The 12,518-nt window shown below is 47.4% G+C and overlaps 15 non-coding genes across 15 annotated transcripts; 1 reads left to right on the top strand and 14 right to left on the bottom strand.

The window, feature by feature from the left end:
• Window positions 1-6,864: 6,864 nt before the first annotated feature.
• TRNAV-AAC (transfer RNA valine (anticodon AAC)) lies at window positions 6,865-6,937 on the top strand. Its single transcript has one exon. It is a non-coding gene; the product is annotated as a tRNA-Val (tRNA).
• A 657-nt stretch (window positions 6,938-7,594) lies between these two features.
• TRNAV-CAC (transfer RNA valine (anticodon CAC)) lies at window positions 7,595-7,667 on the bottom strand. Its single transcript has one exon. It is a non-coding gene; the product is annotated as a tRNA-Val (tRNA).
• A 117-nt stretch (window positions 7,668-7,784) lies between these two features.
• On the bottom strand, window positions 7,785-7,857 carry TRNAV-UAC (transfer RNA valine (anticodon UAC)). The gene has a single exon. It is a non-coding gene; the product is annotated as a tRNA-Val (tRNA).
• A 119-nt stretch (window positions 7,858-7,976) lies between these two features.
• On the bottom strand, window positions 7,977-8,049 carry TRNAV-AAC (transfer RNA valine (anticodon AAC)). Its single transcript has one exon. It is a non-coding gene; the product is annotated as a tRNA-Val (tRNA).
• Window positions 8,050-8,168: 119 nt separating this feature from the next.
• TRNAV-UAC (transfer RNA valine (anticodon UAC)) lies at window positions 8,169-8,241 on the bottom strand. Its single transcript has one exon. It is a non-coding gene; the product is annotated as a tRNA-Val (tRNA).
• A 119-nt stretch (window positions 8,242-8,360) lies between these two features.
• On the bottom strand, window positions 8,361-8,433 carry TRNAV-AAC (transfer RNA valine (anticodon AAC)). Its single transcript has one exon. It is a non-coding gene; the product is annotated as a tRNA-Val (tRNA).
• A 598-nt stretch (window positions 8,434-9,031) lies between these two features.
• Window positions 9,032-9,104, bottom strand: TRNAV-CAC (transfer RNA valine (anticodon CAC)). Its single transcript has one exon. It is a non-coding gene; the product is annotated as a tRNA-Val (tRNA).
• A 117-nt stretch (window positions 9,105-9,221) lies between these two features.
• TRNAV-UAC (transfer RNA valine (anticodon UAC)) lies at window positions 9,222-9,293 on the bottom strand. Its single transcript has one exon. It is a non-coding gene; the product is annotated as a tRNA-Val (tRNA).
• Window positions 9,294-9,412: 119 nt separating this feature from the next.
• On the bottom strand, window positions 9,413-9,485 carry TRNAV-AAC (transfer RNA valine (anticodon AAC)). The gene has a single exon. It is a non-coding gene; the product is annotated as a tRNA-Val (tRNA).
• A 598-nt stretch (window positions 9,486-10,083) lies between these two features.
• On the bottom strand, window positions 10,084-10,156 carry TRNAV-CAC (transfer RNA valine (anticodon CAC)). Its single transcript has one exon. It is a non-coding gene; the product is annotated as a tRNA-Val (tRNA).
• A 117-nt stretch (window positions 10,157-10,273) lies between these two features.
• TRNAV-UAC (transfer RNA valine (anticodon UAC)) lies at window positions 10,274-10,346 on the bottom strand. The gene has a single exon. It is a non-coding gene; the product is annotated as a tRNA-Val (tRNA).
• A 119-nt stretch (window positions 10,347-10,465) lies between these two features.
• Window positions 10,466-10,538, bottom strand: TRNAV-AAC (transfer RNA valine (anticodon AAC)). Its single transcript has one exon. It is a non-coding gene; the product is annotated as a tRNA-Val (tRNA).
• Window positions 10,539-11,136: 598 nt separating this feature from the next.
• Window positions 11,137-11,209, bottom strand: TRNAV-CAC (transfer RNA valine (anticodon CAC)). Its single transcript has one exon. It is a non-coding gene; the product is annotated as a tRNA-Val (tRNA).
• Window positions 11,210-11,326: 117 nt separating this feature from the next.
• TRNAV-UAC (transfer RNA valine (anticodon UAC)) lies at window positions 11,327-11,399 on the bottom strand. The gene has a single exon. It is a non-coding gene; the product is annotated as a tRNA-Val (tRNA).
• Window positions 11,400-11,518: 119 nt separating this feature from the next.
• Window positions 11,519-11,591, bottom strand: TRNAV-AAC (transfer RNA valine (anticodon AAC)). Its single transcript has one exon. It is a non-coding gene; the product is annotated as a tRNA-Val (tRNA).
• Between the last annotated feature and the right edge of the window lie 927 nt (window positions 11,592-12,518).

The following is a 12,518-nucleotide window of genomic DNA, read 5'->3' as shown; positions in this document are numbered from 1 at the left end:
TGGCCGGGGCATTGCCCAACCCGAATGGCATAACCAGGTACTCAAAGTGCCCAAATCTGGTGCGAAAGGCTGTCTTCCACTCATCCCCTTCGCGTAAATGGACCAAGTTATAGGCGCCCCTGAGGTCCAGCTTTGTAAAAATAGATGCCGCCTTCAATTTCTGGAATAATTCAGGGACTAAGGGGAGAGGGTAGCGGTTCTTGACTGTGATCTTGTTCAGCTCCCAGTAATCAATACAGGGTCTCAGCGACTTATCTTTCTTCTCCACGAAGAAGATTCCGGCACCAGCTGGTGATGTGGACGGGCGGATGAATCCCTTTTGGAGGCTTTCATCGATTTACTCTTTCAATACCCCCAACTTTTGCTCTGATAAGGGGAAAATGAGGCCACAAGGGATCTCAGAACCTGGAAGGAGATCAATTGGACAGTCATATGCCCGATGCGGGGGAAGGATGTCTGGTCCCCGTGGGCTAAAAATGTCAAGGTAGGAGTGGGTAGGCTGAAGGAATGGCTTGGGTCAGTTCTTCGTCAGTGTTCACACAGCATAGGGACTGAGTGGCTACTGGTGTCCTGAGGCAACAGTGCTCTTGGCAATAGGGTGAACTGAACTGAATTGCTCCCGTCTTCCAATTAATGTGAGGGTCATGGGCTCATAACCAAGGAAGCCCCAAGATAACTGGGAAAAGAGGGGACGCGATGGCATCCAGGCAGAGGAGTTCCCGATGATAGCCAGCTACTGTAGTGCAGATCGGAGGGGTCTCTCGGTCTACCAACCCGGACTTTATCCGAGCCCCATCAGCCAAGAAGATATTCAGGCCTTGCTCTTTGGTCTGCAAGGGAATCTGTTGATGAGCTACAAAGCCAAGGTCAATAAAGCAGCTACAGGCTCCCAAATCAATAATGGCCGTCACTAGTACGGTTCTTCCAGGGAGCTGGAAAGAAATGGGTACAGCTAGGTGAGTTGCATTATTCAGGCAGGTAGGAGTCACAGCAGAAGCGACAGAGGCACATTTACTTATTTTCTCAGGGCAAGAGCGTACTATATGGACAGCCGCTCCACAGTACAGACATAAGTTATTCAGCCGACACCTCTGGCGTTCCTCAAAAGTCAGAGAGGGCCGCATCAATCCGATCTGCATAGGTTCAGGCCCTCGGCCGTCTCCGGACCTCGATTCCCAACTGGAGAATTAGGTTGGAGCGGAACCCGGGGTAATACCCATGTTGGTCTGGAACTAGGAATGGCCCTTTCTTGCCGATGCTCCTGCAGCCTACGGTCGATTTGGATGGCCAGGCTAATCAAATCCTCCAATGTTTCGGGTACACCCACTCTGGCCAGCTCGTCCTTAAGTGGCTTGGACAGGCCCAAACAAAATTGGTTACGCAGGGCGGCGGCATTCCACTGCTTGTCCCCACTCCAGCACCTGAATTCGGATGCATAATCCTCCTCTACTTGTTGCAGGGTATGCAGAGCCGCCTCAGCAGAAGCAGCTCATTGCGGGTTGTCATAAAGTTGTGCCATCGCCTTAAAAAATGACGAAACAGAGTCTAGGTGTGAATGGTGATCCTCCATCAAACGGTGGCCCCAGCCTTGGGGTTCCCCCTGCAACAAGGATATAACGAACCCCACTTTTATGGATTCTGAAGAAAAGGTTCGTGGCTGTAGGTCAAAATATAGCAGGCAGGAATTCTGGAAGGCCCTGAACTTCCTTCGATCCCCATTAAAACGCTGGGGCGTCAGTACTCGGGATTCTGGTGGAGGAATGTTGAATACTGCTCCGGCGGAAGATTCCCGGGCAGAGGGTGAACTAACCATGGCTGATGGCGTGGCTGTTGGTGTGGTTAGGGTCTGAATACGTCTCTCCAGATGTGTGTACCCCTCTTGAAGTGTTTTCACAGCTTGGGTGAGTGGCGACAGGTGTTGGCATATCTCATCCAGGGGTGAAGGGCCTCTTCCTGGCTCAGCCATGGCCGTATGGTTCTGTCAGGAGCCCACTGGCAGTAGCCTCTAGCGACCCACAGGCCGGAATTCCTCAGGGCGCGGAGTCTAAGCCTCAGTCTGCTGTTTCACCAGAGCCCCTGATGGTGGGGATGGACTTGAAGCAGCCTGAGACCAGGTCGCGACCCCCGAGTACAACCAGCTGTGGTAGAGGTAACCGCCAATGGCAGATAGCAGGTGAGAGCCAGATGTGAAGAGGTGGTAGCGTAGTCAGACAGGCCGGAATGGTAACAGTGGAGCAGGTAGTACAGAGCGGCAGGCAAAAGAATAATCAGGTCACAGGCCAGGTTCAGCAACAGGAGGTAAGATAATCAGGATCAGGCAGAGAGTAGTCAGGACGAGCAAAAAGGTCAGAGCAGGAGAAGACAACAGGATCAGGATCAGGCTGGGTCGGCAACAAAGCAATCAATACACAGGAACACTCAGGAACGCGCATCCACGATCGCGAGTGCACATGCGCGGCCGCTGCCATGAGTGCCTAAGTCCCAGTGCTCACCGGCTAATGTGCATCGGCGTTCTGCGCATGCGCGGACCCGTGCGCCTCCCCGATCTCTGACAGACCTGCTGGATTATGACTACATAATTCTACTGATCTGGCTCAGTGGATTTTCTGATGTGGATTACCCTGTTTGAGACGTACACATAAAATCTACTGGAGGTGTTGTGAATATAGCCTATCACAATTGTGCTGTTGGTGTAATATTTAACTGCATTGGGCTCAAAGTCCATTTCAGTTCTGCTAGCTCAAACTGACAAAACTGCTACACATAACTCTGAATGTGGCACTATATGGGCTGGTCTTGGAGCTAGTTTAGATTTGCCTATTATAAAGCCTACATGACATTGACCATTACTCTCTATGACCTTGAGATATGGTACAGCTGCTATCGCCACAGTAGAAGCATCAGAAAAGACACATACTTCTTTTTGCACTGTAGATATTAGCAACACTGGTTTGGGAATATCGAGGTCTTCAAGATTAATCAAGTCTTCTGTCCATGTTCTCCACTGAGCTTCTCTTTCTGGCGAGAGAGGGGAGTCCCAGCCAAATGGATCTATTGAGAGCTCTCTACCTAAGGCTTTGTTTTGCATAATGATAGGGGCTACTTACTGTGGCTAGGATATCTCTCTGTGTGTATGGCTTCACCTCTGTGGACACTTGAAAGGTAAAATTGTCAGTCTGGAGATTCCAACTTCTAAACTCTGTTGAAGGGGCATAGGATTGACATCTAGAAATAGGTTTTTTAACTCTTTAGCTCTGTCATCTGCAGGAAATGCTTCCATTACTGAGCATCTATTGGACACCACCTGGTGTAGCTTAAAGAGGAACTCTGGGATAGGCAGAAGAATCACCCATTATTACACCCCCTACACAATACAATAAACAGTTAATACAATTTTGAAAATCCCTACCATTTAGGAGAAAAGTCTATTTGAACTTTTGTGATCTCATCTCTGTAATTCAAAAGATACCAGTATCTGCTCTGCCAAGGATCAGGTGTAACAGCAAGGATTACATCACATCCTCTCCTCTCTCTGCAGTAAAAGGAAACTACAGTTCCCATCAACCACAGGGAATTTGTCAGGGATCCCGGCCGCTCGGCATCGCGCGCATGCGCAGATCGCCGATTCTTCCTGGCTGGCGAACACAGAGATCGCGGCGGCGGCCGCGCATGCGCAGTAGCAATCGCGGCCGCACCAATGGAAACACAGGGTGCCCTATTTAAATCTGCCCTGTGCATTTCCAAAGTGCCGCAAGGTCTTGTTCCTGTGTCCCTGCTAGTACGTTTCCTTGTTGCCAAACTCTGCCTGTTCTGATTACTCTGACCCTCTCCTGCTCTGACCCCGGCTCGTTCCTGACCATCCCTCTGCCTGACCCTCGGTACCACGCTGCCCGCTACCTGCTGAACCTGGCTTGTGACCCTGACCATTCTCCGCTTGCTCCCCCTGTACCACGCTGCCCGCACGATACCGACCCGGCTAGTCTGACCTCGCTCACTCCTAGCAGTTGTCCATCCATCCCGCTCGGATCGGGATCTGTCATCCCATCCATCCCGCTCGGATCGGGGTCTGTCATCCCCTTCACAGCAGACTCATCCCGGGCACATACCCTCAGCGGGACCCCTTTGCCACCGCCGGGGGTGCCCAGGGACGCGACCTGGTTCCGGTCTTGCACCAAGTCCATCCCCACCATCAGGGGCTCTGGTGAAAAGGCAGACTGGGACTTAGACTCCGCGTCCTGGGAAACCCCGTGCTGTGGACCACTAGAGATCCCGTTGGGCGGAGCCTGACAGAATTGTAGTAAATGTGGGCGGGCACACAAGGCCTGTACATGTTAAATGTGTCTGAGAGTCCAGCCTCTGGAAGTAGGTCTGATTTACATTACTGCTAACTGGAGAAAGAACTAAAGAAGGGATGTGCCAAGACCAGTAGTTGGGGGAATAAGAGGCATAGCAGCCACTGGTCTTACAAACAGGAAACCAAAGAGAATTAACAGTTTGATTTGAATATCATTGGGTTCTCTATCCACGAAACAGTAAAATATTTTCTGCACATTAGTAGTAAGTACGACTTGCTCTTTGTAAAAACGTATAAGGACACCCAGCAGTCTATTATTCAAATCAGGGCCACTAAGAAGTACATCATTCAATGAGATTCTATCATACTGAGCACTAGAATCAAAAACTACTCTGATCTTATCTGGTGTTTGAGGGTGATAGATGCCAAAGATTGGTAAGTACCAACGCTCTTCACTCGGTTTCATTGGTGGGGCAGGTTCTGCTTGGTCATGGTCAAAGATTTATTGCATAAAGTTAACAAAATGTTCTTTCATTTCAGGTGTTCTTGCAAAGGAAGCTGTAGAACAAGTAGTCTCTTCTGTGCTTGCTCCCTTGTGTTTATCAGTCCAAGGCGTGGTGAGAAAAATGGTAGGGGGGCTACCCAGTGGTTTGCTTAAACAAAAACATCTCCTTTTCAAATACATCTAGGAACATGTGATCTTTGATGGACATAGCAGGTCTTTCATCATTTGTAGTTCTATTAAACACACTGTCATCAAACTATCCATGAGCTGTGGTCCCTGAATGGCATAATGGGGGAGTGCATGGCTGTAGTTTGTCTCTTTTGCTCGCATGGACTGAATAGAGAAGGGTGTCCATTAGGCAGCATGTCTGTGTTAAATAAGTTCACGTCTGCTGATGTGTGAGCCCCACCTAAGCATACTTCTCCAACTATGACCCAACCTAAATATCAAAATTGTGCAGAAAGATCATCATGGCGTCCTTTAACCACTTGCCAACCAGAGACTTTTACCCCCTTCATGCCCAGGCCAATTTTCAGCTTTCAGCGCTGTTGCAATTTGAATGACAATTGCGCTGTCATTTTTTATCATTTTTTTTCACACAAATAGAGCTTTCTTTTGGTGGTATTTATTCACCACTGGGTGTTTTATTTTTTGCACGTTAAACAAAAAAAGCAAAACATTTGAAAAAAAAAGTTTATCTTAGTTTCTATTATAACATTTTGCAAACAGGTAATTTTTCTCCTTCACTGATGTGCATTGATGAGGCTGCACTGATGGGCAGTGATGAGGTGGCACTGATAGGCAGCACTGATAGGCAGCACTGATAGGCAGCACTGATAGGCAGCACTGATAGGCAGCACTGATAGGCAGCGATATGCAGCACTGATAGGGGCGCTGACTGATAGCACTGACTGACGGTACTGACTGATGGTACTGACTGACGGCACTGACTGGCAGCACTGCTGGGCGACACTGATGGGCACAAGAGCTGGACAGCACTGATGGGTGGCACTGATGAGTGGCTCTGGTTGGTGGCACAGATGGGAACTACTGGGCGGCACTGCTGGGCACAATTGCTGAGCAGCACTGATGGGTGAAACTGATGGGGGGCACTGGTGGGTGGCAATGCTGGGCACTGCTGGGTAGCACTGCTGGGCACAGATGGGCACTGGTGGGTGGCACAGATGGGCACTGGTGGGTGGCACTGCTGGGCACTGATCATCACTTCTTTCTTTCTCTCTTTCTTTCTCTCTTTCTTTCTCTCTTTCTTTCTCTCTTTCTTTCTCTCTTTCTTTCTCTCTTTCTCTCTTTCTTTCAATCTTTCTTTCCCGCTTTCTTTCTTTCCCGCTTTCTTTCTTTCCCGCTTTCTTTCTTTCCCGCTTTCTTTCTCTCCTTCCTTGCTTTAATTCTCTCCTTCCTTGCTTTCTTTCTCTCCTTCCTTGCTTTCTTTCTCTCCTTCCTTGCTTTCTTTCTCTCCTTCCTTGCTTTCTTTCTCTCCTTCCTTGCTTTCTTTCTCTCCTTCCTTCCTTCTCTCCTACAAAAAAGTAAAAAAACTAATAAAAAATAAAATTGAAAAAATTAAATATAAATAAAAACCTACTGAAACTAGTGGTGGAACTACCAGGATCGCAAAAGTTGATCTTGTGACCAGGCCATGGCGTTCCACCACCATTCTCTGAAGAACTGGTTTCTGTACTGTAGTGGTTATCACGTTCGCCTTACATGTAAAAAGTCCCTGATTCGAAACAAGGCAGAAACACAATGCCCTTGTTTGTGCTTTTAGCCACAGTCCAGGCTGCTTTCCGCTGCTTTTTTCACCCATTGTACTTTAGCATAGACTTTCAGGATGGAAGACACAAAAAATCCCAAGATTAGGTTTCTGTAGTGTAGTGGTTATCATGTTAGCCTTCCACAAGAAAGGTCCACGGTTTGAAACCGGGCAGAAACGCAATGCACCTAGTTTGTGCTTTTAGCCACAGTCTACGCCGCTTTCCTCTGCTTTTTTCACCCATTGTACTTTAGCATAGACTTACAGATTGGAAGACACGAAAACATGCAAGAATGGGTTTCTATAGTGTAGTGGTTATCATGTTCACCTAACATGCGAAAGGTCCCCGGTTCGAAACCGGGCAGAAACACAATGCACCTTGTTTGTGCTTTTAGCCACAGTCTACGCCGCTTTCCTCTGCTTTTTTCACCCATTATACTTTAGCATAGACCTACAGCTTAGAAGACACAAAAACTAGCAAGAATGGGTTTCTGTAGTGTAGTGGTTATCACGTTTGCCTCATAGCTTGAGTTTCCTTTACCTTCCTTGCAGATTAAAACATTCTCAAAACAGCCGCTACTGTCAAACTGTGAGTCATATACGTCAGCTCTAGCTTTTCTACACCTGTTTCTCAACAGGTCAGCTGAAGATATACACCAATGGTCTTCAGGTTTTCCAGCTCAGCTGACTAGCCAAAGTCCACATTCCCATTGCCTTTGGGTCCAGAAAGTAAGTATATCTAAACACTTAGAGCAATAGGCAGCAGGTTTTGCTTCTCAACTCACATAGGGTCTGCAGTGAAAATTTCCCTGTGTGGGACAAGATAACCAGCTCACCTAAAAGCTTCAAGCAAGGGTTTTCAAGTACTCCTTGTCAACTCACACTCCAGGAGATGAAGAACTGACATTGTGGGGAATGCACGGAAACTCTGACGGAGATGTGCAAATTTCACGTACGGCTGTTACACGGGAAAGGCGTGGGACAAGTGTTGAGTCAACCTATGCGGGAAAAAGTTACAGGTAAGCATTGTTTCTGCCCGGTTTCGAACCGGGGACCTTTCGCGTGTGAGGCGAACGTGATAACCACTAAACTACAGAAACCCATTCTTGCTAGTTTTTGTGTCTTCCAAGCTGTAGGTCTATGCTAAAGTACAATTGGTGAAAAAAGCAGAGGAAAGCGGCGTAGACTGTGGCTAAAAGCACAAACGAGGTGCATTGTGTTTCTGCCCGGTTTCGAACCGGGGACCTTTCGCGTGTAAGGCGAACGTGATAACCACTACACTACAGAAACCTAATCTTGGGATTTTTTTTGTGTCTTCCAACCTGAAAGTCTATGCTAAAGTACAATGGGTGAAAATAGCAGCGGAAAGCGGCGTAGACTGTGGCTAAAAGCACAAACGAGGTGCATTGTGTTTCTGCCCGGTTTCGAACCGGGGACCTTTCGCGTGTTAGGCGAACGTGATAACCACTACACTACAGAAACCTAATCTTGGGATTTTTTTCGTGTCTTCCAACCTGAAAGTCTATGCTAAAGTACAATGGGTGAAAAAAGCAGAGGAAAGCGGCGTAGACTGTGGCTAAAAGCACAAACGAGGTGCATTGTGTTTCTGCCCGGTTTCGAACCGGGGACCTTTCGCGTGTAAGGCGAACGTGATAACCACTACACTACAGAAACCTAATCTTGGGATTTTTTTCGTGTCTTCCAACCTGAAAGTCTATGCTAAAGTACAATGGGTGAAAAAAGCAGCGGAAAGCGGCGTAGACTGTGGCTAAAAGCACAAACGAGGTGCATTGTGTTTCTGCCCGGTTTCGAACCGGGGACCTTTCGCGTGTTAGGCGAACGTGATAACCACTACACTACAGAAACCCACCACGGCTGCCTGCTTTCGGACGTGAGGTTGGAATCACTGGTCACCTCGTGGGTTACTTTTTGTTTCTGGTTTTTTCATAGCTTGAGTTTCCTTTACCTTCCTTGCAGATTAAAACATTCTCAAAACAGCCGCTACTGCCAAGAAACTGTGAGTCATATACGTCAGCTCTAGCTTTTCTACACCTGTTTCTCAACAGCTCAGCTGAAGATATACACCAATGGTCTTCAGGTTTTCCAGGTCAGCTGACTAGGCAGGAGAGCCAAAGTCCACATTCCCATTGCCTTTGGGTCCAGAAAGTAAGTATATCTAAACACTTAGAGCAATAGGCAGCAGGTTTTGCTGCTCAACTCACATAGGGTCTGCAGTGAAAATTTCCCTGTGTGGGACAAGATAACCAGCTCACCTAAAAGCTTCAAGCAAGGGTTTTCAAGTACTCCTTGTCAACTCACACTCCAGGAGATGAAGAACTGACATTGTGGGGAATGCACGGAAACTCTGACGGAGATGTGCAAATTTCACGTACGGCTGTTACACGGGAAAGGCGTGGGACAAGTGTTGAGTCAACCTATGCGGGAAAAAGTTAAAGGTAAGCATTGTTTCTGCCCGGTTTCGAACCGGGGACCTTTCGCGTGTGAGGCGAACGTGATAACCACTACACTACAGAAACCCATTCTTGCTAGTTTTTGTATCTTCCAAGCTGTAGGTCTATGCTAAAGTACAATGGGTGAAAAAAGCAGAGGAAAGCGGCGTAGACTGTGGCTAAAAGCACAAACGAGGTGCATTGTGTTTCTGCCGGTTTCGAACCGGGGACCTTTCGCGTGTAAGGCGAACGTGATAACCACTACACTACAGAAACCTAATCTTGGGATTTTTTTCGTGTCTTCCAACCTGAAAGTCTATGCTAAAGTACAATGGGTGAAAAAAGCAGCGGAAAGCGGCGTAGACTGTGGCTGAAAGCACAAACGAGGTGCATTGTGTTTCTGCCCGGTTTCGAACCGGGGACCTTTCGCGTGTTAGGCGAACGTGATAACCACTACACTACAGAAACCCACCACGGCTGCCTGCTTTCGGACGTGAGGTCGGAATCACTGGTCACCTCGTGGGTTACTTTTTGTTTCTGGTTTTTTCATAGCTTGAGTTTCCTTTACCTTCCTTGCAGATTAAAACATTCTCAAAACAGCCGCTACTGCCAAGAAACTGTGAGTCATATACGTCAGCTCTAGCTTTTCTACACCTGTTTCTCAACAGGTCAGCTGAAGATATACACCAATGGTCTTCAGGTTTTCCAGGTCAGCTGACTAGGCAGGAGAGCCAAAGTCCACATTCCCATTGCCTTTGGGTCCAGAAAGTAAGTATATCTAAACACTTAGAGCAATAGGCAGCAGGTTTTGCTGCTCAACTCACATAGGGTCTGCAGTGAAAATTTCCCTGTGTGGGACAAGATAACCAGCTCACCTAAAAGCTTCAAGCAAGGGTTTTCAAGTACTCCTTGTCAACTCACACTCCAGGAGATGAAGAACTGACATTGTGGGGAATGCACGGAAACTCTGACGGAGATGTGCAAATTTCACGTACGGCTGTTACACGGGAAAGGCGTGGGACAAGTGTTGAGTCAACCTATGCGGGAAAAAGTTAAAGGTAAGCATTGTTTCTGCCCGGTTTCGAACCGGGGACCTTTCGCGTGTGAGGCGAACGTGATAACCACTACACTACAGAAACCCATTCTTGCTAGTTTTTGTGTCTTCCAAGCTGTAGGTCTATGCTAAAGTACAATGGGTGAAAAAAGCAGAGGAAAGCGGCGTAGACTGTGGCTAAAAGCACAAACGAGGTGCATTGTGTTTCTGCCCGGTTTTGAACCGGGGACCTTTCGCATGTAAGGCGAACGTGATAACCACTACACTACAGAAACCTAATCTTGGGATTTTTTTCGTGTCTTCCAACCTGAAAGTCTATGCTAAAGTACAATGGGTGAAAAAAGCAGCGGAAAGCGGCGTAGACTGTGGCTGAAAGCACAAACGAGGTGCATTGTGTTTCTGCCCGGTTTCGAATCGGGGACCTTTCGCGTGTTAGGCGAACGTGATAACCACTACACTACAGAAACCCACCACGGCTGCCTGCTTTCGGACGTGAGGTCGGAAGCACTGGTCACCTCGTGGGTTACTTTTTGTTTCTGGTTTTTTCATAGCTTGAGTTTCCTTTACCTTCCTTGCAGATTAAAACATTCTCAAAACAGCCGCTACTGCCAAGAAACTGTGAGTCATATACGTCAGCTCTAGCTTTTCTACACCTGTTTCTCAACAGCTCAGCTGAAGATATACACCAATGGTCTTCAGGTTTTCCAGGTCAGCTGACTAGGCAGGAGAGCCAAAGTCCACATTCCCATTGCCTTTGGGTCCAGAAAGTAAGTAGATCTAAACACTTAGAGCAATAGGCAGCAGGTTTTGCTGCTCAACTCACATAGGGTCTGCAGTGAAAATTTCCCTGTGTGGGACAAGATAACCAGCTCACCTAAAAGCTTCAAGCAAGGGTTTTCAAGTACTCCTTGTCAACTCACACTCCAGGAGATGAAGAACTGACATTGTGGGGAATGCACGGAAACTCTGACGGAGATGTGCAAATTTCACGTACGGCTGTTACACGGGAAAGGCGTGGGACAAGTGTTGAGTCAACCTATGCGGGAAAAAGTTAAAGGTAAGCATTGTTTCTGCCCGGTTTCGAACCGGGGACCTTTCGCGTGTGAGGCGAACGTGATAACCACTAAACTACAGAAACCCATTCTTGCTAGTTTTTGTGTCTTCCAAGCTGTAGGTCTATGCTAAAGTACAATTGGTGAAAAAAGCAGAGGAAAGCGGCGTAGACTGTGGCTAAAAGCACAAACGAGGTGCATTGTGTTTCTGCCCGGTTTCGAACCGGGGACCTTTCGCGTGTAAGACGAACGTGATAACCACTACACTACAGAAACCTAATCTTGGGATTTTTTACGTGTCTTCCAACCTGAAAGTCTATGCTAAAGTACAATGGGTGAAAAAAGCAGCGGAAAGCGGCGTAGACTGTGGCTAAAAGCACAAACGAGGTGCATTGTGTTTCTGCCCGGTTTCGAACCGGGGACCTTTCGCGTGTTAGGCGAACGTGATAACCACTACACTACAGAAACCCACCACGGCTGCCTGCTTTCGGACGTGAGGTCGGAATCACTGGTCACCTCGTGGGTTACTTTTTGTTTCTGGTTTTTTCATAGCTTGAGTTTCCTTTACCTTCCTTGCAGATTAAAACATTCTCAAAACAGCCGCTACTGCCAAGAAACTGTGAGTCATATACGTCAGCTCTAGCTTTTCTACACCTGTTTCTCAACAGCTCAGCTGAAGATATACACCAATGGTCTTCAGGTTTTCCAGGTCAGCTGACTAGGCAGGAGAGCCAAAGTCCACATTCCCATTGCCTTTGGGTCCAGAAAGTAAGTATATCTAAACACTTAGAGCAATAGGCAGCAGGTTTTGCTGCTCAACTCACATAGGGTCTGCAGTGAAAATTTCCCTGTGTGGGACAAGATAACCAGCTCACCTAAAAGCTTCAAGCAAGGGTTTTCAAGTACTCCTTGTCAACTCACACTCCAGGAGATGAAGAACTGACATTGTGGGGAATGCACGGAAACTCTGACGGAGATGTGCAAATTTCACGTACGGCTGTTACACGGGAAAGGCGTGGGACAAGTGTTGAGTCAACCTATGCGGGAAAAAGTTAAAGGTAAGCATTGTTTCTGCCTGGTTTCGAACCGGGGACCTTTCGCGTGTGAGGCGAACGTGATAACTAGAGATGAGCGAAGTATTCAAAAATTCGATTCGACTGATTCGGCGAATTCGTAGAAAAATTTCGATTCGAGTCGAATATATTCGCTGTGAATTTAACTTAAAAAAGGGTGTTTCTAGGCTTCAGAGAGACTTAATATTAGTGCTGAACACTGTACCTTTAATTTAAATGCCCTTGGAGTCTGCTGGGGAAGAGAAATAATACTGTCAGGCAGTATGACATGCAGATGAGTGCCGTCGATCTTAGAATCACCGCACACTTCACTCATTTGGCC

The sequence above is a fragment of the Staurois parvus genome, unplaced genomic scaffold (assembly GCF_062004578.1).
Source record: "Staurois parvus isolate SC_StPar_1 unplaced genomic scaffold, SC_StPar_1.0 ptg000025l, whole genome shotgun sequence".
Taxonomy (NCBI): Eukaryota; Metazoa; Chordata; class Amphibia; order Anura; family Ranidae; genus Staurois; species Staurois parvus.
The sequence above is the reverse complement of the archived record's forward strand: the minus strand, read 5'-3'. Positions and strand labels throughout refer to the sequence as shown.